The sequence below is a fragment of the Anser cygnoides genome, chromosome 11, assembly GCF_040182565.1.
Source record: "Anser cygnoides isolate HZ-2024a breed goose chromosome 11, Taihu_goose_T2T_genome, whole genome shotgun sequence".
NCBI classification, from domain to species: domain Eukaryota; kingdom Metazoa; phylum Chordata; class Aves; order Anseriformes; family Anatidae; genus Anser; species Anser cygnoides.
This window is the reverse complement of record NC_089883.1, coordinates 7,808,241-7,833,740: the sequence shown is the minus strand read 5'-3', so window position 1 is coordinate 7,833,740 and position 25,500 is coordinate 7,808,241. Positions and strand designations below refer to the sequence as shown.

The 25,500-nt window shown below is 39.9% G+C and overlaps 1 protein-coding gene across 2 annotated transcripts in view; it reads right to left on the bottom strand.

The window, feature by feature from the left end:
• Nucleotides 1-25,500, bottom strand: part of AGBL1 (AGBL carboxypeptidase 1) — a 440,078-nt gene that overhangs the window by 16,753 nt on the left and 397,825 nt on the right. The window lies entirely within an intron of this gene.

Sequence of the window (25,500 nt, the reverse complement as noted above, 5' to 3'; positions counted from 1 at the left end):
GAGGCACGATGCAAAGTCAGGCATGGCCCCTGGAAGCAGCAGGGGTTCAGCAAGGACGGGTCTGTGGCCACCAGAACTGTGCCCTGAGCCAGGCTGGGAGTGATGTGTGAGAGGTAGATGTGGGTACAGATGCTCATCCGGATGAGGAATCGCATGAAATTTGTCATCCACAACAGAGAAACATGCAGATATTTCTGAGAAGGTAGAGTGGTTTCCACAGTCTCACTGATGGCTAAGAAAATTGGTGAATACTCAAAATGAACAAGAGTGTGTGGGAATTTCTGTAGAAGATCTGCAGAGAAGTAATGAATTTGCTAATCGTTCCATACCAGATTATTTTGTTTGGCTCCAATTATGTCCTTCCAGCAAAATAAACTGTTTCTCATCCCCACCCTGACAGCTATGGAGCAATGGAGTGATTACCTGCAATATTACACTTGAATAGCAAAGCTGCCAACATTATTAAAGCTACAACAAAATGTAGGGTACAGCTGACTCCCACAGTTTTCCCTGCAATATTTGTCTATTGTGCAATTCAGGATCTATGACACCTGCTATTCGCTGTCTCTTTGAAATAACAATGTCTGTCTCTATACATCACTTTTCCACCACAGATCTCAAAGTGCTTCACAAAGGCAAGTATCATTATTATCATTTTATGGATGAGAAATCTGGACACAGGGAGGTTAACTGCCTTTGTACTACCCTACATTTACTCTTCTACCAACAGATCATCTGTCTATGATGCAGGTCAAATTTCTGTCTTTCATTCCTGGATCTCTCTCCCTTCAGTATTACTTCCCTGTTCATCCCAGTAGAATCCAAAAGCTTACACAGAGGTTTAAATTTATGTAGAGTTATTGACACTGTGTTCTGCTCTTTGTCTCCCTGAGGTTCCTGGAAATTCTGCTATTTCTGCCTGCTTTAAAAAGAGCTGAGATAATTTCTTTTTCTATGAGCACAGATTAGAAAAACAGATCTGGTTCATGTACCTCCCAAAGTCTGAAGGAGCCTGGCTGTGGGAATCCAGTTAAGACTGTTTGCAGGATAAAGGACATTAATATTATAACTTAATTATTTTATATTCAGGTTTCCACCTCAGCCTTGTGCCTGACTTCATAGGGTGAAATGGCAGTGTGTCTTTACATTGGAGTCTTGTTGGCCCATCTTTGCTCAACAGTGCTTATTTTAATGTTTAAAAATTCAAAGGAAATGTATTTTGGACAGTAGCCTGTACCTGACCTTTTCTCACCCAGCATGGTGAGGAGAGAAAAAGAAACTTTGCCCTTGAATGATAAACTGTTTAAAAATAGGGCTTATAATGGCAACATCGACAGACTTTCATTTATGGCAGCTTCAGCATGATGAGGATAGTATATTTCATGGGTCAGAAAAGAAAGACAAGAAAAAAAAAGAGAAAAAGAGAAGAGCAGTATTTCTCTCTGAGGTGTTCCCCCTGCAAAACCAATTACCGGTCCTGCTCTTCTGAAGGATGTGAATTGGTTAGCAAAATATCAAGCAATGGTGGAGAAGATGCTTTTGTCATAGCTGAATTTCCCTCTGGGAGATGGTGGGTAGAACACCAAAGACAGAACATGTAAAAGGACATAATTCAGTCGGTAGATCTGCAGAAAATACTTTGCGTAAGAACCTCCACCCTCCAAGACACTTTCCTGTAGTGCAATGTATACTTTGGTGGCAGCAGGGTAAGCTCAGAACATCCTCATTAGAAAACCATTAAAACAGCTGTACAGGGACAGACTAAAGTTCCTTCAAGAGAGTATCCTACCTCTGGTAGGGGTCTAATCAAAGAGTATAAGAATAAGGCAAAGATTCTTTAATGCTTCCTGAGTTCCTGATAGTTTTAGCCCTTCGTTATTTTAGTTCACCTGTTGCACTCCCCATGCACAGATTCTTCTGACTGCATATCACGATACTGTACTGACATTTGCATCTAAATCTTGGATCTGACCATGAACCCCATTGTATAGGGTCCCTGCAAACCAAGGTCAGAACCACTTGGATCACAAATAGAGAGGACTACACAAAAGCTTTAAAGTAAATTCTTAAAGAGAGAATAATTAGAGACATGGAAGTATATGTAAATGTTAAATAGAGAGACAGAGAGAGTGCCAGAGTAACCTGATTTCTTTCTTTGATAAGATAATTGATTTTCTAGACAAAGGAAATGCAGTAGATCTGATTGATCTAGATTTCAGTAAAGCATTTGATATGGTGTTGCATAAGATATTATTAGTTTTGTTGGAGAATATGGCATTTAGCACACGAATTTTAAGGCTAACAAGGAAACAGCTGAAGAGGAAACAAAAATAGGTTTGTTTAAAGGGCAAAATGTCAGGTGGGAAGAAGGATAATAATGGGAAAGGTTTCCTCGAGGCTAATCTGGCTTAAACTTTCATGAATGCTCTGTGTACAAAAAGTATAGCTATTTTTCTGCGGGAAAACATCACAAATGAGAAGAAGGACTGGACTGTCATACAAGAAGAGCTCGGTGATTTTGACAGTTGGAATAACAGAAACAGGATGCAATCTATTAGTATAGACTGCAATGTCATGAATTTAAGTAGCAGTAATGATATTTTTGACTAAGATTCATGAATCTGTCACTTGGAAATGACAAAAAAGGAGAGGAATGTAGGTGTTGCAACTGATGGCATGATAGGTAGCTGTGACCCACCAATGTGATGTCACAATTAAAAAAGTCAATGTGGCCTTTAAGTATAGCAGCTAGTCTATTTCTGCTAGAAACAGAGAAGTACTGATGCTATTGTTCAAGGCCAAATCTCTTGATCTAGTGACTGATGGTCAAGAGGGGTAGATTAAAAAATGGAGCAGCCATGGTACCGAGCAAGCCATGTAATTGTGGGAATGGAAACCTGGCCCTACTAGACAAATTAGGAAGACCTGGCTTGCATAGCCTAAAAAGTTGAAGACTGAGATAGCTATGTTTGCATTTCATGAATATATCAGTGCTGTAAACACCAGGAAAGGACAAAAACACTTTGACCTAAAGGACAAGGCTAGTAAAAAAAACAATAAAAAAAAAAATGTACCTGTTGATAAAATATAATAATAGACACATTCTGATCAGATTTCACAGAGTGATCTCATTCCACCAGAAGAGTGAACATCAATTACGATAAATGTTTTTTTTAAAACAGACTGCTAAGTTAAAGATGGAAAGGACTTGGCTGTATCAGAGCTGTTTTGGGGAAACTTGCACAGCACATTCCCAAAATATTCCATCTCCAGAACAGTTTTTTAGTCCCTTTTTAATCAGCACACAGAAATGAAATCATAAAACAGCATGAATAAGGAAACAAACAGCCAATCTCCTGGTTATACGTTCTATCAGTCCCCTGCTGGTACCTTGGTTTAGAATTATTTGTGTTCATTCTCAGTGTCCTCTATCTTACCAGTTCAAGCCGATTTCTAGCACATATTTTTGCATTGCAGTTAGGTACATTTTGCTCAGACTGAAATACAATATTCACAACTCCCTGATAGCTGTGAGATTCCCTTTAATATGGATTCCAGAGGTAAATCCTACACCCCAATGACAGAAACATGTTATTCACCTTTTAAAATGACCTTGCTCTTCATCCAGAACTCAGTGGTCAATCTAAAATGTGTTGCCCCCCCAAAATGTAGTTACATGTGGTAAGATGCAAGATTTTCTAGGCAAAGCCTGCAGCCTTAGATTGTGGTGGGTTAGTTAGCACTTATAGAGCATTCTTTACTTTGGAAAAACAGATTGACATGATGGGCATGAACACTTTAGCAGACTGGAGGCAGGGAAACTGGAGTTCACAAATTGGTTTAAGTACAGATTGTTTCATTTTTGAGAACAGCACCAGGGTGCTTCGAAGTTACAAGCTGCAGCTGCTTAGCCATTAGCTGAAGGAAAAAAGAAAAAGAAAAAAGAAAAGGCAAGGCAAAGTAATAGTCTTTGAATAGTTACAAAATTCAAAATAAAAAACTTTAAAGGGTATATTTTTGAACAATAGGGAACAGGAGATGAGACTTGCATCAGCAAGATAAATAGGGATGACTGTACAGGGTGGGTTCAGAGAAGTCACCCTCTACACTGATCCATAAAATGCCAGTTCAACACCCTGGACTGGGAATCTAATTAGTAGACATGAGGATAATGCAGAGACAGCAATGGAAATGGAAAACAAAATAAAAACAAACAAACAAACAAACAAACAAAAAAAAACACCACCAAAACAACCACCACCACAAAAAAAAACACTCAAAAAAAAAGAATGAAAACGAATTAAAGCAGGAGGGTCTCCTGTGACTTTACAAAGCAGCATGATTGTGACAGTGATCACACCTTGAGCAGCACCGCAGGGCTGTGTCCCTACTAGATACATCAACAGATCAAGACACCACAGTAATGTCAACACAGCTGCATTTTGGAACAACATCAGCCTTTCTTCAGGGAAGGCTTAAAATTCTCTACATTAGTACTCTAATGTACTTCTTACATTAGCAGCAAATTGGTTGTGAATAGTGTTGGGAGAAAATTTCGTTGTGAAAGACAGTTTGCAGGTGAGGGACTTCCTGAACTAGCAGTGATATCCTTATATTTATTAGTCCCTTACAGAAGTTTCTCTCCTTATTTATCCAGCCTACTTTTTGAACCCATATAAAGATTCAGTACCTACAACATCTTGTGACAAGGAGTTCAAGAATGTTTTGTTTATAGAGTAATCCACTGTTGTATGTTTTGAACTTGCCATCAACTGACTTTGGTTGATAATTCCTCATTTTCTTACTGAAATAACCAGTGAATTATAATTCCCTATTTATATTTTCTACAGTGAAATAACAGAGGAAGGAGACAAACTCCATGTGTCCCATAGTTATTTAGTTTTGGCCACCACAGAACTTTAAGGACTTACCAGAATGTGGGTTACAAATATCCCTTTGCCGCACAGCTGGAACGATTGTATGGCAGAAATTAGAGCATCTCAACCCCCCTTTATTTTCTGCTTTTTTTCCCTATAAGAAATCTATATTTTTGAGCTCAAGATGATAATAACAGGAGCTTAACTTTCACAGATTTGGTGACAATGTCATAAATTCCCTATGAGTAGCATCGTAGCATAGTCATGGAAGCATAGCTAATTGAAGTCCATCTTGCTGAAACTACAGGGGAATTTGGCCTCTTGTTTAACAGCATTCACTTAATTTACTACTTTCCAAAATAAGGATCAATAAACAAACTAACAAACAAACAAAAAAAGCTATTGAGTCTATGAGTCTATTCAGCACAGAAAGAATTATGACATGAAGGATAATGTTTCCCTATTTTATAATACCTCTGGCAATAATACATTGAAATTGTTATGAAGCCATGATCATATCAGAGACATCGAGCAAAGAAACAACCACAACAAAACTCAATTTTGCATGTATTTCTTCACATGAGAGAGAAATCAATCCATTCTCATAAATAATATACAAAAGCCCTTGAACAGCTCAAAATTCAATACACTTATTAGAATGTCACTAGAGCCCTGGGAACCATGTGCATATAAACTTAAGGAGAAAGAACGATCCGAGCTCCATCTTTTCAAAAATTCCTAGATAAAAAGTGGCCATTAAAGATCCCATGGGATTTTATTGGAGGGAAGGGATTTAACATACTAGAAGAACTCCACTCTTTGCTCTCCTGTTGGTCAGCTGTGTTTGTTGAGAGGTTACTAAGTTTTATGCAAGGCAGATGAATTTGGATGAGGATGTGGGCTAGACTGGGGATTACGCATACAATTTATGAGGCTGCTTGTGCAAAGAAGATAGTAAATCTTTTGTAGTCATTTATGATATCATTTTTTACTGGTTTGGATAACCTTTGTGTCCCAGCAAGGTCATATGTAAAGATATTTTTCTAAACACAAGGCTGTCCTTTTAGTCTTTTTATCCTCTCAGGCATGCTTATATCCTGGTGCCCCCATATGAAAAGGCTATAGATCAAGTTCTGAGTATCCAAATTAAGTTGGTTCATGCAAATAAAGGTTGCTGAAATACCACATCTTTTCCCAGTCATAACTGGAGAATACATACAGAAAGGGTAAAGTGAAGATTACCTATAGTGCTGTTCCAAGAAAAAGCTGTTTCATATTTTTTAACTTTAGCAGTCTTGCCTATGCAGCTAATGCTATCATAAATGTAAAAGATTGACCTGTTCTGACTGCTGTCACCAAGACCTCAAACGTGTATAAATACTTGTCTTTTGGAGGAAGAACACCAAAGTTTCTGGAGACATGTGAGGTATTACATTAGGAAAGCAGGCTAGCTTCAGTGTGCTCAGCCCCAAAATTGCAGGTCACCAATACATCTCTTGTCCTAAACCTTTATTCATATCATGGAGGAAAAAAAAAAAAAAAAAAAAAAAGGGGATCTCTTGGGACAAATATAATTATCACTTTCATGTCTCTTCTTGCACAGGCAGAAGAGAGTGAAGCTGTCAGCTATCCCCATATCAAAAGTGGGACTTCGTGTAGGAAATGTGGCTGACAGAGCCACCAAGCTGAAGTATTATTTTATGAATTGTGCTGTGTGGTTTTAAAAGCACACATTGAAAACTGTATCTTATGTTGAGCATATGACTGCCATAATGGTCTGTCTCATAACAAGATTTCTAGCCAGAAGGGAAAGTGAAATCACTATTTTTTGTATGTGTAACTAACCGTGTCTGGGCAGAAGGGTGCATTTGGCATCATTCAAAACACTGATGCATCTCAGAGAAAGCTCCCCCCCAAGGCTGTGGGAATACCTCACTTCATCTGTGCAGTTTGGAGAACTGGAACAACCCTCTGCATGTCGTGCGCAGAAGTTAGAGCAATGAGTGAATTACTTGAGTGTTTTAGACACGGATAAGCTTGTCTTGACAATGACAAGAATGACAGGAGCTCAGATTCTGCATCCTGGAGACACTAAAACAAATGAGATGATTCTTACTAAGTAGCTACCTTGGGGAGAATTGTCTTATTATTCTTATTTTTAAATAGAAAGTTTTAAAATATTGATTCAAGAGGACTGAGTAGAGCAGATGCATTAGGAGAACCGAATGCTGATTCCTGACCATAATGAAACACCAATATGAATGAGAGAAGGAACAAACCATACCAGCATAACTGGACAGCTTATCTTGGTGGTTTGCTTCTATACTTTGGATTAGAGTTTCTCCTATCTTCACAGCCCATTTAACCAAGTCCAAGTGCTTCCTTTCACTGCCTGCCAGCCTAATCTATGTAAACCAGCTCAGTCAGGCATTTTCCATTGAATTAATACATATTAATGGGCAGTAATACATTTGTACTATTGCATACATTTTCTTGAAGTACAGTTTTCCATCTAAAGCATTTTATTCACATTGCTGCATGGTAACTGCATCCACAATAATATCTTTAGTGATTATTCATTACAGGAATAATACGTCTGTGCCAGACACTGCATTTTAAGTGGCTTTATGTTGTGTTCCTTTTTTTTTTTTTTTTAAAGTGATTATATTTGTAAACTAATTGTATTATTGTCATTAACCAAAGAAAATAATTTTCTACTCAGCTATTGGGAAAAGCAGTAGGCAGGTAGAAATCACGCATCTTTCAGACATAAACAGAAATTGTTTTTTAAGAAGAGATATAAAAAGGAGATGTAGGGTTTGGACTAAGCTCTGCTCCATGAATTTGATGTATAGATTATGATGCACATGAAATGCAGTGAATAGACATAAACTAGATGCCAAATGTTATTTTAAATTGGGCAAAACTGAAGTTTAGATTAGATGACTGGAGTGTTGTCAAATAGATACATATCTCATTCACATCGGGGTTTCCACACACTTACAGACCTGGCAGAAATCTCATAGGAGTCTGCGTTTAGACTCAGATGGAATTGGATATGAATCATGGACAGTTGCTGTTAATAGTCAGATGGTTCCTCGGTGCAACAGAGTAATGTGCTCAGTGCATGTGTAATAAGTAGATGTTGGACATTCTCATGTTTCCTTTGAAATATGAATACTATGTAATGAAGACATAAGCATGCAAAGAAGGCATTGGAAGGAAGTTTGGCTTCAATTCCCACTGGCTGATCTTTCCACTGGACTCACCTTTTTCCTCGTGCCCCGTAAGATGCCCTCTGCCCATCACAGCGTACCCTCGGGAGCACAAACGGACTGTTAGGAGTGCTTCAGTCAATTTGCCGCCGCAGTAGGAAAAACCAGAGATACAAGACACCATGTGGAACAAGATTGATGGGGTAATAATGTGTGTCCATCTTTCTCACTGGAAAACTTCAGCATCAATTATTATGTCAGCTGTAATTGTGTTGTCTGTTGAGGAGAGGCAGACAATGCCATTGTTCTAACAAGGCAGGAGGCTCTGTCCCTCCCTATCATGATCTGACATCTTTCTGAAGGGAATAAAGGAATCTCTTGAAAACTTAGCAACAACTAAGCTGGCAAACCATAATTAGATGCAGCAAAATAATTAGCAACATAAACATCCTTAGGCAATAAGCAATTCCAGTTACTCCTATGGAGGCAGCTTGACCTCACTTAGTGTCTATTATCTATAACTTTCTAAAGTCTCATTGATACTGTAGTGCCAAGACCTATGGGATCTGCCAAAGTTTGTTTCTATCATTTACCAAAGAAACAGCAGTTCTACAGTTACTTCGGAGATTAATTAACTTGTCAAATAATTAAGTAGACAGACAGTAATGGAGGTTCCCGTTTCATAATTGATTTATCATTTCAGAAGCTTCCTAGATTTAGCATCTTAACATGAAGACTTCTATATCAAGAGAAAAATACTAAGATAGATAGGGCTGAGATGAGGGGAGCTATGTGTGCATGTAACTTACTTGTCCAGGATTATCTTTGATTTTGCCCAGGGTTTGTGAGAGATGCAATAAATCCCACATACAATTCATTGGAACAACAAATTGCATGTAATAAGTGAGCTTTTAGGGCTGAATGGGTATTTTCATTTTGGTGGCAGTGTATTAGCTCTGAACAAATGACCAGATCAGATTTTGAAAAATAAATAAATAAATAAATAAACGGGTTGCTGCAGTGAGTCATAATATGACTTGGTCATCTGCTGGTCTTGTGATCAGGTCATGATTTTGGCAGACCCAGGTTCAATTTCCTCCACTTTCTCTTCAATACTGGCCAAGTCTCACAGGGCTGTGACAGGTACTGCAGATGAGAACCACACTAGAAGAGCTCCAACTACAGCACAAAAAGGCAAAGTTTCAAGCTTCTTTCAGCATCTAAAAGTCTGGAATTTTCTGGGAAGCTAGGACTGGCTGAGGATATTGAGCTCTTTGGAAAATCTTTGTCCCTTCATCACATTGTACCTCAGTTACGAAATAGGGATAAATAGCATTGCCCTGCAGCCTAAGGAAGGTGGGTCTTACGGGAGATAGTGTAGTGTTCAGGGATGAGCTAAGTACTGAGTGAACTAATGATTCTGTGTACACTAGATCACACTTGTTTCCCTTGAAAGCATTTGAGACATTTCAAGGCTTTCTAGGGAATTTGTACCATTGAATCTCCAAAGTCTCCTGGTATAGTAGTTATCTGAGATAGAAGGCAATAAATAGAAATACCAGGCACCAGTCACCTAGCTCCTGAATGTACAATCTCATGTGAGAGCGTGATACAAGGGACTGTGAAGGCTGACTCTGCTGATAAGATAAGCTCATTTTCGGTGATTTTGTTAGAGAAATATGTATTACATATATGAATATGCTGACATTTTGTTGGAGCACATGTCAAAAATCCTGTTTGCTTGCCAAAGATCTTCCCAGGAAAACAGTTGTGCTAACCTGTTTAGAAAAAGCATCCATAAGGATATTATAATCCTGGGTGAAGAGCAAAATACATCAAGATATAAATCTGAGATCAGATTTTGATTCTGCTTCTGTTCTGAGGGGACTTTAGTCTGGGACACTTCACTCCAGCCTCTGGTTACTGTGAATATTTTTTTGTTTCAGGCTAGAAACTCTGGACTATCAATAAAAATGTAGCTGGTGTAGTCAGCTTCCTGTGGGGTACCTAACGATGCATAGAACTGTTTAAAGAGAAGCTGCCAACCTGATTTTGGCCCAAATTGTTACTTTAGTATTGATGTATGTATATTATACAAATGCACTTTTTGTTTTTTTGGCTGCAAAATTGAAACTTCAGAAAGCGTATGATTGTCTTTGCAAATTTCATTCACCTTCTTTATGCACCTGCAGTTGTGCATCATACTCGTGATGTGATCGCAACTGTAACTGCCAAATCATTAATGTCCTGTGATCCTTCTCCCACAGTGCTGGGAGACAGGGACACTTCACTCTAGAAATGATGGAAAAATGGACAGGGCAAGGAAAGTGACTGTAGAAGAAGCTTCCACCTTCAGGGTCTCCACAGATCTGCACATGCTTACTTAAAAACATCGCTACCACTTCACGTTCCTGGCTGCAGCGCATGCACACATCCATCTTTTAAAATCCAGACTCACTGAGGAATATGTGGCAAATACAACTCAAGATTGAGTCACGCTGCTGTAAAAGCCCAGCGTGTGAGCAGTGACACACACATGGAGAACACAGCTGGGACCTTGCAGATGGCTGAGAAAATTCTTTCCACCTCTGGTGTGATAAGCAGGATGGTGACACCAATTACCCAAGAGCATCCATTTGCCTTGTCTTTGGCCTTGCTTCATCCAGCTCTGAATACTCTCCACTGAGCATAACAGAACGGGATTTAACAATGCAGATTGCTGCCTCCCTGTTGTTCTTTTACCCCCTCACTGTAGACTGGTGCGTCTCACTTGAAGTTGTTTGCTGTCATAGTCGATCTCTTTAAGGACTCAGGGAAGAACACTTTAATTAGCCCTGATGAAGTGGCAGGAGCCAAGTGAAGCCTGGTGGCTCTGCTCTCCTTATGTTTGCATTTCCTGCCGTGTATACTTGCTGGCAGAATTTTAAACCTGGCTAATTGCTCTTTGTGGTGTCTAGACATCTTTAGCAAGTGCTTCTTTCCTTTCCCACTAGTGCTTAATATTTACACTTGCATGTTCCACCCCATTCACCCTGCACAATCTCCAGAAATAGATACATCACACAGTACTTCACATTCCAAAAAAGAATGAAGACAAGCTTGGAGGAGTTTGGAAATTGCACCATGATGATCAGACACATTGTTCTGGCTTCTCCAGTTGCTGAATGATGCTTGCACCAGTTTACATCACTTGTGTCAGCAAGGGCTCCTTGCATCAGATTCTGATCTTTGCCTCTGGTCTCCCAAGGAAGATAAATCACAGACCTGTCACTACAGAATCACTGCAAACCCGAATAAATAGTATCACCTCTTTCTCTGCTTGGTGTTGTTCTTCTGTCACACCAGAAGAGCCCCAGTGATGAGGAAGGGATACTTATAGAGAAGCCATCACATCCTGGGAATTTAGATTTTTTTTCCCCTAATAAGGAGACGGCCAGATGACCTAGACTAAATATGTAAGGTGGGATTATGGGAAGAGACATCGGTAGACACAGAGCTGTGAAAATTTCATGGACATAACAGTGGTAGAGCTTGTGGCAGAAAGGAAGTCTGCTGTCTCTCACCTCAGCATTTGATCTCCCTAGGAGGTATAATACTGAGGTTTTACACGGAGCACAGAGTTCAGGATCACAATCAGTAACTCTCCTTGACAAGTCACTGCATCCTAAAAGATCGCCTGGAGTAGTCCAGCTATGTCCAGCCCTCCCCATAGCTTTACAGACAGCTGCTTGGCTCCTCTTGCACCACACATTGCAGCCCAGGCCTGGCCTAGGGTGGTGCAGGATAAATCCTTTCCCCTTCAGCCGACTCTTACCTTCTCCCCACTGCTCTTCTAGAGCATGAAAGGTTTCCTAAGTGTTATTATAAAGCAAAATCCCCTTTCTAATTTGTCCTTCAAGAGAAGAAGCACAAAGAAGCCAGATGCCTAGCATATGACTTTGTTAGATATTAGTCTAACATAGAATAGACAATCATCTGGGAAGAAATCATCCCATTGTTAACAGATCCTTCAGGAATATTAGAAGACTACAATGGCTGTTTTGTCCTCTGTAAGTTTTCCGTATTCACCCTTTACTTTCCCTCCTCATAAATAAAGCTCTTTTTCAGATCCCTTTCATCTGCCACTCGATTTCAGCAGATTCCCAATTAATGTTTCAATGACACTCCTCTTTCCTCAGTTTAGGCCATATGAAAGATAGTGTGGATAAACTAACATCTAACACCAGTTCTACACCTAAGGGAAGGAAGGTGGTTTATTTCCATGGGACCAAAAATAACCTGAAATCATTGCAATTCAATTATTTACCTGTTTTGTGTCTGCCTGGGGAGATTTGGCCCATGGCAATTAGGAAGAGAATGTGACAAACTTTTAGGTAAGAGCTGATTAGAATCTAAGGAAACATTTCTGTAAGAGAGATATTGCCTTGCTCCTATCAAGGTAGCTGTCTCAAAATTCATCCAGCACATTGTAATAGTTATATTTATCACCCTGAAGCTCTGTTAGGATGCCACATGTCATGAAGCCATAGCCTGCTCCAATGCAATTGTTCACACCTTACCCCTCCAGAGTGGACTGTATATAAGCACACCTGGAAATACATTTAGATCAGAGCTGAGAAGTTGTGTAACACATCTTCTATGAATTCTGCTAGGAAAAGGCTGTGTTTGAAGCTAGTAAGTTATAGCAGTTACAACTTTTGACACTGAACCAAAAATAAATACATATGTTGACGTGACAACCTTTGAGCGCTGCGACGAATGAACATCATTTTTTTTTTTGCTGAAAAGAGTTTCTTGTTTTCAAGCAGCGCCACTAATTGAAAAAGGACAATGTGTACATACTGTCCTGAAAACATTGAGAAAAACATTTCAGAATGACAATACACAGCCATAAAAATGTGTCTTTAAACCCCTGAATCTAGTAAACAAAGTGAGAAGACTTCTAGGGAGGTTCATCTTCTAGATGAATTTCTAAAGCAATGGTTCTGAAAACAACAAATGCTTCATTCTAGCTCCTTGCTTACCTCTCTTCTTACCCTTAGTAGGACGGGTATTCACTCATGAAATGCCAGATCAGAAACAACTGCTGCCAGTTATTTATAAATGCCTCCCCATTAAACACTCTATGTAGTGATTGCTGAAGACAACGGGCCCTGGGTGACTCTCTTCCTCTCACAACAGTTCATGGGCTTCACTGTAATTATTTCCAAAGATAATTGTGAAGATAACGCCATCTAAAATATCTAATGTTTTATTCAATATTTTGGCGAGTTTCAATTACTTCCAATTATAATTCAACAGCTTTCTATTTAAAACAATTGTTGTCCTTTATAACTCTTTCAAGTCAGATAAATTGTTTGCCTTTATTCATCATTATCTTCTTCTATAGGTGTTCATTCTGGGTCTTCCTTTTTTTTTTTTTAATTATTTTTTTATTTTTTTCCAGTTCCCCATTAACTAGCATAGCATTTCATTAACCCCTTATGCGCGCTCAGACTCTACAACACAATCATGCCTCTGATAAAGAGATATCACTGCAGCCCTCAAGACAATCATAATCAATTAAGCTCATTAAAAATCAGTATGATCCAATTACAGGCAACAAGATACAAATCTGGTTGACTGAATAGTGCTGGGATGCTTGGAGTTAAGCAGAAGCCACTGGGGGTGAGAATCAGCCCTGTTTGCAGAAAATAAGGGCTCCACCATGAGCAGCAACTTCTTACCTGAATCTGAGGACAATGCCTATATGGGGAATATTCCTACAGTCCGTCTTAAAACACGGGATTGGGCCATTATTTGCTTCATTGACTTTGTGGGGAAATAGATAGTGCTTGAACTGCAAGAATTTCCTAAGACACTCATGTGGTGATGACAGCATATAGGTTACTTTCCTATTTCTTTGTAGCGTAAAGCATAATCATGCCCTGATAACAGGAATTGGATATCTTGTGATTTTGAGAAAAAAAAAATATTTGATCTTAAAACTGTTTGAATCAATGAAAAAAACTACTATTCAATCTGGGACAGGAACAAACCCTTCATTTGCAAATTGTTGTCTCCTTGCAGTTCTTTGAAGGTGAGAGTTCCCAGTTCAATGGCTTTACGTAACTGTCAGAGCTTGCTGGGAATAAAAAAGTCATTTCATGTAGAAGCAGAACAGAGGGAGTTTGTCCTTCATTTAACTCAATTTCTTTTTTCGTGATGAAAACTTGCCACATTTTAACAAAAAAAAGTATCATTTTAAAAAAAGAGACATTGTTTTTTCCCCAGAGGAAAAAAAAACAAACCACAAATCTTTCAATTAAAAAACACAAAAAATATGATCATTTTTTCCTGGTGGGATATTGCTAAAAATGAAAACACCTGTTCTTCTGTTTGGATATTTTTGTTTTCAGTTAAGTAGGACTTTTTCCCACCAAAAAAAAAAAAAAAAAGGAAATACAGATTACACTGAAAACATCCAGAAAGCTTAAGATATTTCATTTGGGATTTTTCTTAGGAAATAAAAAAAGTTAGAGGAAATCAAAATAGGTCAGGAAAAGATTTCCATTTAGCCAAAACAGTACTTTTGAATTAATTTATTCAGAATCAAAACATTTCACTCAGCTCTAATCACTGGTCTGAAGTCACCCTGCAGCATTCAGTAGAAGTTGATTTAGATGCTCCCATGGGTTCCCATGAATTGGAAAAATAATCAGTCAATCATTTTCCAGCTCTCACAGTTTGCTGTTGTTGAGTAATTCTCAAGATTGTACTATCCTCTTGCTGAAACACTTTGCCTGCCTTATATTTTTACCTAGCAACAATGACTATAGTAGCTACAGCCCCAATCCAAAAGCACTTTAAACATATTCTTTACTTAACATAGTCTCCCTGATGTTAATGAGGTATTCATGTACTTAAAATTAAGCCCAAGCATATGTGATTTAATGGATAGAGTCATAAACCCTGGAAATGGGAGATGCTAGGACCTGTTTTGTGCAAGTGTCCACAGCCTTTAAGGAAGTGTGAGCTGGTGGTGGACAGAAGTTGAGTTGATTCAAGTAAATCAGGTAAAAATTGATGAAGATCCGCTTGAGCATCTTCCTTACTGGGCTTAAGTTACCTTAAAGCTAATTCAGTTCCCTCTAAGCAGTTTAAGTGTGGGGTTTGCTGTGACTGACCAAGCACAGATCACGAATGGTATGTTCAGCTCCTGTAGGCATCTGCTGAGGAGACAACAGAGTGACAGCTTGTGCTGAAAAGTGTGAGGTTTGTCCCTGGACACCTGCATATAATCGCCTTGCAGAAGAGAGGATCTGAATAAACAAAGTTGACTTTCTGAGGTTTTGTGCACAATTTAGAATTTATAGCTATTTTACATCAAAGTGATCAACCTGTTTTGATCAAAGCTCCATTTCAGGTGATATAAACTGGAAATTACTGTAACGTACTCTGTTCTAGTAGCACTTAAAAAAAAAAAGCATTATGCATAGTTGGAGGGCAAAGAATGTTCTTCCCACCTTCTTGCACTCTATAACCTTATGGATCCCTCTAAAAAGTAGCAGGTGACATCAGTTAAGTTATGTAAATATGGCTATACAGGATGCAGTGATACACCTGTCCCTAGAGGTTGTTGAATAATAATAATAATAATAATAATAATAAAGTCTTCCCTACAGAGAAGAAAAAAAAAGTATATTGAAATTCACTAATCAGTTCAATTGCTTCAAAGTTTCCCTGCAGACATACTTATCTCAAAAAAAAAAAAAAAATAGTATTTGAATTATCAAGTCAAAATGTTTCAGAGACAAGTTTTCCAGACTGGCAAAAGAAGACCTATTACTGACAGAGCTATAGGAAAAAAAAAATCTGCTGAAAAGCAAAAGCACCAGCCAATGCCCTTGCTTTGACCTGGGAAACAGATAACACAATGGGTTTGTATAATTTTTTGCTGGTCCATTGCTGGGCCAAGGCTTGGGTGATATCAGTGAAGTGCTAAACCGGTCCCAGTTTGCATCTGTTGCACCTACGATATGGTCCAGCTGCACAGATTTTGGTGTTTTTTTTGGTACAGGTGCAATGGGTTGCCATGTGCACTCAACTGACCCTGAACTTGCAGAGTCTATAGTAATTTGCATCTGGATCCCCCCTTCTCTTCCCTCTCTGCTGCCCAAGTAACACCCACTTGAAATTTAGGGGATCTTCAACAGACTGACAATACCCAACCTATGAGCGAGCTATTCTGAGGTCTGTCAAGTACAACAAAGTGGCATACTACATTTTACTGCTCTCAGATTAATCTCTTCTCTCTACAGAGATATGCTATGAAATATCAATATATTAAATCTCTAATTCATTGATTTCAAAATTAAAGCATTTGTATTTTAAAACTGAATCTGATCACAGCCACCCAGACACAAAGGATAGGGATAAGAAATCCATAAGTACCACTGTGTGGCTAAAGAGTAGCTATGCAAGATTACACACAAACATCAAACCAAGGACAGGCTGAAGTCAATACGACCAGGCATATTTTAATTGCTTCTTTGTAAGTGAATAATTCTGAGAGACTTCCTAGCTCCATCATCTTCTGCTTTTTCAATTCATTCTCCTACAAAACCTGTTCTCCTGTTTCGGGACGGAGTGGGGAGGAGGTGTTGGCGCACAGCAGTTCCATGCCGCTCCATCCCTGCACCTCATCCCTCTCCTGCAGTCCTCTTCCCAGTTTAGATATCCAAGACGGTTTGGGCTGCTGCCTATTGGATCTGCCCACATGCCAGCTCTCTCCTCAACGCTGTTCAATGCCTATCGGTTCCTTCCTCAAGTCTGCCTGCCTGACAGCCCTCATCACCAGGAGCATCCCGGCACGCAGTCGTTTGTGGTTTGCTTTAGCAATGGGGACAGACAGCCAAAATCTGCTCACCTGAAGCAGGGCTGCTGCTGAGGTGAAGCGATTAAAGTATTAACTGCTGAAATAGCTGTCCATCCCACTCATCTCCATCAGAAGCAATTAATATGGATTATATATATTTTGCAAGAAGAATATCTTTCATTTCAAACCTTGGAGTAACTCCAGAGAGGATTAGGTGGAAGACTGAATGAGCTAATTTGCATAAATTAGGTAAAATGTGAATAGTAATTTGCATTCAGAAAGGCTCTCTTTGACACTTTATGATATATTGATGCCATCTGGAGCACCTAGCTCTGAACTAGACATTTATTGGACCGATTTTCCCCAGCCTGTTCCAACAAACTTTGTGGGTATGTTCAGAATATTCCTGTTTCCTTCTATCGCTTGCAGCAGGGTTAAAGACCTTTTCATATGATTATCATTTTTTATTCAACAGAGGACAATTTGGATAGCTTAAGGAGAAATAGATGGTACATTGGAAATACTCTAATTGCAGTTCTTCACCTGAGGCGGATGTTCCCACAGAGTGCTGTGTCAAACACCCATGTTAACATGGAAGCAGGGTACTGGGTTAAGCAAATGGTCAGGCTGGATTTTCACATCATATTTATTTTCTCAGCTTACATCATTTCCTTGGGAACCACATTTTATGAGCTTCTTTTTATCTTCCTCTAAGTTACATAGCTTTTCCTTGGATTATACTATTTTCAGCCCGACTCCTTTTTTCTTTTGTCAGGCAAGAGGGTGTCCCATGCGCTACTTGATTTCTAACACGGTCACAAGGAGCTTGCTGCACCCAGTGCTGCTCTGTTATGCACCAGCAACGTCACAGGGACTGAATGCAGTGCCTCCAGCAGAATGTATTAGCTGATTGCTACCGTCTTTCCCTGGTGGACTTCAGTGGCTGACCCCCTTTTTACAAAGGCAGGAATTTACACAATTTGCCTGAAGCATCGTTAAATCTCCAGGGCTCATCCATTCTCTTTGAAGACAATGGACTTTTTGCTGCCACTTTTGGAGCTGTTGGTGCAGACATCACAAAAGACCTCTGTGTATGGTTATGGAAGTGCAGGTTCTCCTTCAGCTCTCTTCCCATGTTGCTGAGGCTCACAGCACTGACCTGCTGAGCCTCAGCATCACCGCTTTACACAGACAAAAGCATCCGTCTGGAGCTAGACCAAGCAAAGGTAACACAGCCAGGGCATTCACAGAGGAATGACAGTTAATGGCGTAAAGGCCTTACATGCCCCAAGGTTTTAGGGCGAAGAGGCAAAGACAAAGGGTCAGAGAAGTTCAAGATGCCAGAAATGAGCAGAAAACCTCTTTAGATGCAACCTTTTAAAAGTAGGATGGTAAAGGTAGCTGGCATCAGGTTTTGAATGTGATTTACAGTATTCTTATACAATCAGAAGCGTCACCAACCCCCGAAAAACAATTATTTTCACAGCTCTGCTCAAGATGAATGTGTCTGAGCTAAGAGACAAACACGAACTGGGGCATGAGTCACTTGCTCATGCAATTGCCAAGTTCACAGATTGAACTCCGTGACAAGTCAAGTCTGTATCAGCTGCCCATGCTTCAGAGGTTGGATTTTAAATATCTGAGATTAACAACGTTTGGCTAAAACTCAGAAAACTGGGTTAAAGGTAATAAGATCAGATTCATTCCAAACAAACACCTTCAGAGACTATTTGAAATGTTAAAAGGATGGATAATGGTTTGGTGATGATTTGGTAATTATATACAAATGTATTTATATCCTGGAATAAAATTCTGAGAGCTATGGAATGTTCTCTTAGGGCTGCAGAATTAGATGTCATTTCTGTGTGACCGGAGGGCTGAGATGGTATGAGAAATACCTAAGAAGTTTAGGGCTCTGTATCCCTGATTGTGCCTAACTCCTTTAAGTCCATTCTTTTTCCTTTGAGAATGCAAGCAATAACTTTTTATGCAGCTCCATGTGTGATATATAAACTTTTAATTGTAAATGGCAAGCTGACAATATTTGGATTAAAAGTTCTCGTGTTGTTGAATGTCAGTAGGACAATACAAACTGTTTATAGAGGAGCTCAGTTTAAATGAATATTCCCTTTCTGAAGAAACACTTTTTTTAAGTGGCCAAAACATCCTGTTTCCTCATTTTCAATAAATAAGTTAATTATGTTTTTATTTCAGAAAGCTCACCACCATCTAAATGAAATATTTTGAAGTTATCTATATGAATTGTGCATTGATCTGATCTGTACTTTTTTCAGATTATTGGTTCACAAACACTGATGAATACACAATGGGTAAAAATATTTCAAAATCTTATAAATTCCTATAGACAGAAAAAGCATTTCCTTCACTGATCTAATAACAAATAGCAATAATAATGATTGTCATAATTACAGTGTTCGTGAGTATGGTTATTGGCAATTTAAATCAAACTTCTCCCAGAAAACAGGAGGAGGTGGGAAGGAGTGAGGTGGGTGGATGTCTGCTTAGAAGGATGGTTATTGATCGAGTTGTTCATGGTGGATTAACTCAGGAAGGGAGACTTAGATTTCTTTTAGCTTTATCTGTGAAGAGACATTGAATATTTGCTTAATTTTATTGCACATGTGTGGCATAACTCAATTGCACACAATTTATACAAAAACACACTAAAGCAATAAAATGCTTATTATGTTAATTTTCCTGGCTCAGGAGGAGGAGCAGATTCTTTTGTATTGTCTTCTCCAGCCCCATTTTCTCAGCTTCTATATCCTATAGCCCAGCCCCTACAAAACTGGCCTTCACTGGGCAGGGTTCAGGCCCAACTGGGCAGTAACAGGAATTTCTGTGAAGGTCCATTTTGAGTCCATGGGGGTATTTGGGTAGGTTGTTCAGCCAGGCAAAGTAGAATTATCTCCAAGTCTGTCTCTAGACTCTAGGGCAGGTTGTATGCAAGTGTTTTTCAAGCTTTTTCAATTTGCTGGCCATTAAATCCTATTTGCTTTTCAAGCATAAACCGCCTCCAAAAATTCTGAGCTTAATTCCAATAGCTTTTAGTTTTGCAAAATGTATAGCTGCCCATTGCAGATCCTTTCAGAATAATCCACAGATCCCCAAGCATCTCTGGGTTACTGGGTTGAAAACCACTGGTTTGCCCTGAAAGACTCCCAGAGAAGTCCTGCAGGAAGGGCAGGGTAGCATCCTGAATGTGCTGGAACTACTGGGACGGGCACAAATCTCAACTAGCCATAACGTAGTGAAGTAGCCACAGTTTTACAATTGCCAGCATGGGTCTTGGTAGCAGTGCAGCTTGGCATGACCTAATTTACTTTATTCTCAGGCAGATCTTGCAGCCTGTGCTGGGCTCTGTGCTGCTGCTCAGTGCTGTGGCTCTGCTGGAGCTTCCTACACAGCGCTGCAGGTGCTGGCTATCAGAGCGAGCAGGGCGGCGTAGACATAACCCACTGATGTTTTTCTTGTAGTCCTGGGGGTCTTTTCTACGTGTTTTAGCGCAGGAAGCTTCAGAAGTCCCTGCCATGAAAAATTATTGACTTCTTTGTCTGGGATAACAGTGCAAAGTCCCAGTTCTGATTAAAGTTGTTTTTATTTATTTATTTTTAACTTGCTTTCTCTGTAGTTACATGTTGGTATAGGATTTGCCTGCATCCAGTACACTCCCCCCCCGGAGAAAACATTACAGCAATACTAAGAGAGACTCTAATCAGGTATTAAAAACAAAGTGAATTGCACTTGCTGTAGAATCAAGGGTAAATTACTAGTACAATGATAGAGCCCCTCTCCTGTTTTAATCCATTTTAATCTCATTGTTGAGTTAATAAAACCTATTGGTTTACTAAATCAATGTAGGGTGTGATTCATTATGCGTACTGGTACACAGATCCTAATGCAAACTCTCTCTGCTATAGACTGGTGCATCACTGATCCAATGGAAGTTGGCTCCAGGGAAAAATTACCTCTTACCAGTTGTCATAGAAAGATATTCGCTATGGTAAATTTTTGCTTTTGTGAGACAGAGGTTTTATTTGACTTTGTTGATGCTGACTGCACTTGAAATATTTTTACAAATGATTTAATCTACAAACAGAAAAGAAACCTCCCCTTGTTTGAGTTCATATTGGATTCATTTGTGACCATTAGGCAAAACAGCTATGTCCTATAATGAAGAGGGATTAGTAGGGAAACAAATATATTTGTTAGTTTTATTCTTCCCCCTGCATTTATCAGAACAAGCCTGTGTTTCCAGTTTGCATTTCATTTTCTTTATGGCAGGCTGCTGAAGTCAAGACATATGTTAAAAAGACAAATTTACATTAGCTCTGATTTTTTGTTGTTTTTCTGTCTCAGATCATATCTTTCCTGCCAACTGTCTTCATTTAGGAGGGTCAATCTATATTTTACAAGAGAAACAAACATCATTTTTTTCATGCTGTTCGTCCCAATATCTCTCTGAAGACAATGAAGTTCTATGAACTGAAAAAAGTATCTCTCTATTTATAGCTTTGCAGATATCAGAGATTTGACAGAACCATTTTCTTCTTTAAAATCCCTTTCCAGATTATTATTATTAATATTAATTATTACTACTACTATTATTAATAATAATTAATGATGATAATTATTATTGTAAAAGAACTGGGAAGGGTGTGAATCGAAAGTGCTGGTCTCTTGGGATGTGTACACTGGTTTTCCTGATCAATAAAAAGCATTCAATCTGTGACATCCCCTGTGGGTCTGTGCTATATGCAGCCACGAGTCCTTGTAAATACGAATACAACCCAAGGTGACAAAAACAGGTCTTCCAAGGACTTCCTAACAGCTGTGAAGGACTCCAGGCTCTGACACAAGATCAAGCGAGAGCAGCTTAACAAGTTACCAAACGTCAGAAGAGCTGAGGTAGCAGTCTGGGCGCACGTTCCTGGCTTGTGACAAAGATATAATAATGCAATTTAACTTAGCTGACAGTGAAACAAAGCGAAGATACATCATATTATTTTGCACTAGCTCCAGGCAAAGAGCACATGTATGAACAGGTAAGTTCGCCCAGCTGATGTGCAATAACATATTAAGCCTCCTTGACCCGATGTTTTATCCAAACACCCCGATCCTCCTGCTTGAAGAGTCTCAAGCTTTTACCACATCAGCCGAAGGGTTTTTTTTAGCCAAGGCTGATCAGGGAAAGGCAGCAGAGGCACACCACCCCCTAGGCAGATTAATGTAATACTAACAGCTTGCACTGAGCTATTGTCAGGTCTGCAATCTCAATACCACTGACATAAGGAGACAACACACTGTAGGACAGGCTCAAACCTCCAAGCTGAGGTCAAATGGCTGAACCTCCACTCAGACTGAGGTCAGTGGAAACGTGGGTCCATTACAGAGGGAATTCTCAGCTGCAAAATTCGAATGCCGAGATTTCATCCTCCTCATAAACATTAAGGAATTTTTACAGACTTAAATGGCCCATTCCCCTTACTTGTTTGGGGTTCCCTGTCCAGCAAATGGCATCCAAGATGCTTTCAAAGGCCAACTGGGAAAATGTAGGGAACTCACTTTGAATCAGAAGCTTTTGGTCTGGGAGTTAAAAAGAAAAAGAGAGAAAATGAGAGCATGAAAACATAAGATGAATCATAAATGAGTTCATTAGGTCAGCAACAGTCTCAGCTGAGCCCCTCTGAGCTCTATTTGTCGATTGCTCTGTTCTGGTGGTTGTTGCTCTAATTTCCCCCAGAAAGTCAAGATGAATCACAGAGGCTGGAGTCTTCGTGCTGGTACCGTAGACAGGCAGGATGGTAGGATCAGAGCTCTCTGAGGAGGGTTAGGTTATGTGGGGAGGAGAGCATTGGCTGAGTGGTGGATGCAGCAAGGAAAGTTTTATTTATTGGTATAACCAGAAAGCCACCCATCTCTCTGCCCATCCTTAGGGTTACCTTCTTCTTTTTCTGCTTTTGTCATGACTCCAGCAGCACCCAGCTGATGCCAGGGAAGTGATTAATGATGGGCATGTTTCCAAGAGGTACATCCCAACCAGCACCCTGCCTTCCGGAAGCTGTAACCAGGATCCTGCTTCCCAGGCCCCTTTCAAAGCTTCCCTTCCCTGTCCCTGCTGGGATCTGGTGCTGGGAAGGGGGGAAGTTGTCTAGCTTCAGCCCAAAGTCTGGAAATCAGGTGTGATGGGGCAAATACAGATGACCACTTAAACTGCCACCTGGTAAAGGGAAGGTGATGGGGTTCAAATCACCAGCCCACCCTGACTTTCTTAAAGCAACTGACCTGGCAAGAACTACGTCAGTAGTTGATGGAAATTGTGGCAACGAATCTCTGCCAGACTTCAGAGATGTCATTTCTACTACAGAGCTGGAGTCGGTATGTATGCACATAGGCACCAAAAGAATCTGTTTCTCTAGTGTGAGGAATATTTCTGGGTTTTGACCCAGAGTTATATCTGTGCACAAAGAGAAGAACAGGCCAGGAGAGGAGACAGAAAAATTTAGGATGCTAGTAACCACGCTCAGCGATACAGATATGAATTCAGTCACTCTGCTAAGAGTAGAAGAGATAGGCAGGATCTGGGGAAGTGTGACAGTGGGCAGCTGCTGAGGCTCCCCTGATTTTGTACATTCAGATGAAATAATCATTAAAAAAGTCTGCTTGGAGAGCTCTGACCATTCCAGTGTATCTTTGCTATTCTCAGCGCAAAGCTCTTTCCTTGTGCACATGTATACATATGGATATACCCCTGTACCCTTGAGATTAGATTTATCTCAGAATAAATCCCCCTGTGACCACAGCAGCTGGCAGCCACAACTCTCAACAGACCGTGGCTGAGCAGCGTGTGGGCTATGGCTTCTTCTTCCTAGCACAGGGCAGTTCCAGCAGGGAAGAGACACAAACTCTGCTTTGTGTCAGGGAAAGAAAAATCTTCACACACAGAGCTCATAGGCAGAAAACTCAAACTGCTGGCACAGAACTAAACTCTGGAGTCCTCGGAACACCTGGAGGATTGTTCCTCTTAACCTACTTGCATTTTATTTTGCTAGTCTCCTGTTTCCGCCTCTGCCACTCGAACCGATAAGTTACAAATCTGTCTGGTAGAGGAATCTCTGCTCCGTCAAATGGCCTCTTTGGGCTTTAGAACTCCATTAATTAGCATCTTTTAAATGGTTGGGTAATATTCATTTCTCCTTTTCGAAGACATTTCCCCAAGCCCTAATTTTAATAAAGCTGGTGCTCATGAACATTTGAATATTAAAGCCCTTGGTTACAAAAAGACGAAAGATGCATTTTAAAAGAACAACCAAGCAAAGATTACTTAAATGGCTGACATAATTTTGTGTGTATGTGTGCATGTGCATGTGTGAATGCGCAGCGCCTCTGAGAGACAACATTGTCTTCAAGGCATTTCTGTGTCAGTGTGTATAAGGTCAGAATAAGTGTAATTTGGGAGGCGGCTGTGTCTGTCAGAATAGTAACAACATCAGGGGGCCCCAGGAAATGTTGTACGGCGCAATATGTTTAAGTGTGGATGTCAGCTTATTCCAAAACACACCAGAAAGGGCCCTGTTTGCTTTGTGTAGTTGTACGTGCTGTTTCAGGTGCAAAAGTTGAGGTGAAAAGTTACTATACACGTAAGTATTTTATCCTGGGAAGGTTGTTCTGTAGTTTTTATTGAGACTATGAAATTGGGGGTTTCTTCACTGAGACGCTATAACCCCACCAGCTGGGGCTGATGGTACCAAAGACAGAAGCAGTGTGCCTGATTTTCTACAAAGCATTTATCTGGTGAGGGGGATGATGCTTCTATAATCAGGTAGGTAGGTAATTTATTCAGTTGGGTGTCACTAGCAGGGATTTCCTCCCCTTACCAGCAAGGTTCAGCTTTGCCCTGGAGGAACCAGTGGGCAGCATGGACTACGTCCCCCTTTCCCTTTCCTTCTGAGGCTGCCAGCACAGGTGTCAGACCAATGATGTTTTCTGTTGTGTTGATATGTTTTGTCAACTCTGGACAGAGCACAGACTTCTCTGATTCATATCTTACAGGCTAACAGAGAGGTATCAGATGGCAATGATTTCTGTCTTATCACAAATCTAAGGCTGAGTGATCAGTGAGGTATAAGCACTTCTTCAGATACTTCAGCCTGGGCAAGATTTACTGCAGTATCTTTGCTGAAAGGCTTTGTACACTGTCAAGCCTCTCCTAAGTCAGAAAGCTGCCTATCAATGTACCATATTTGCTAAGAAAGTAGATTTGTTTTCCTTCTAGATGTAATGGCATGGCCAAGATTTGTAGCTGTTGTAAAATGATGGTAATCTGTTATTCACAAAGGTGTGGTCATGGGGCTTTGCTGAGCTTACACATAGGTGATGCCCCTCACCTCTGGAGGAACTCAGCCACATCCAGAAAGACTCAGGTGAAAGAAATAACTCATTTTTTGATAGTCTCATTCTCTGTATTTGAGTCAGTGACAGATTGAGACACCAAGTCTGATTCTTAGGCCTTTTCCTTTTTAATGAAAAT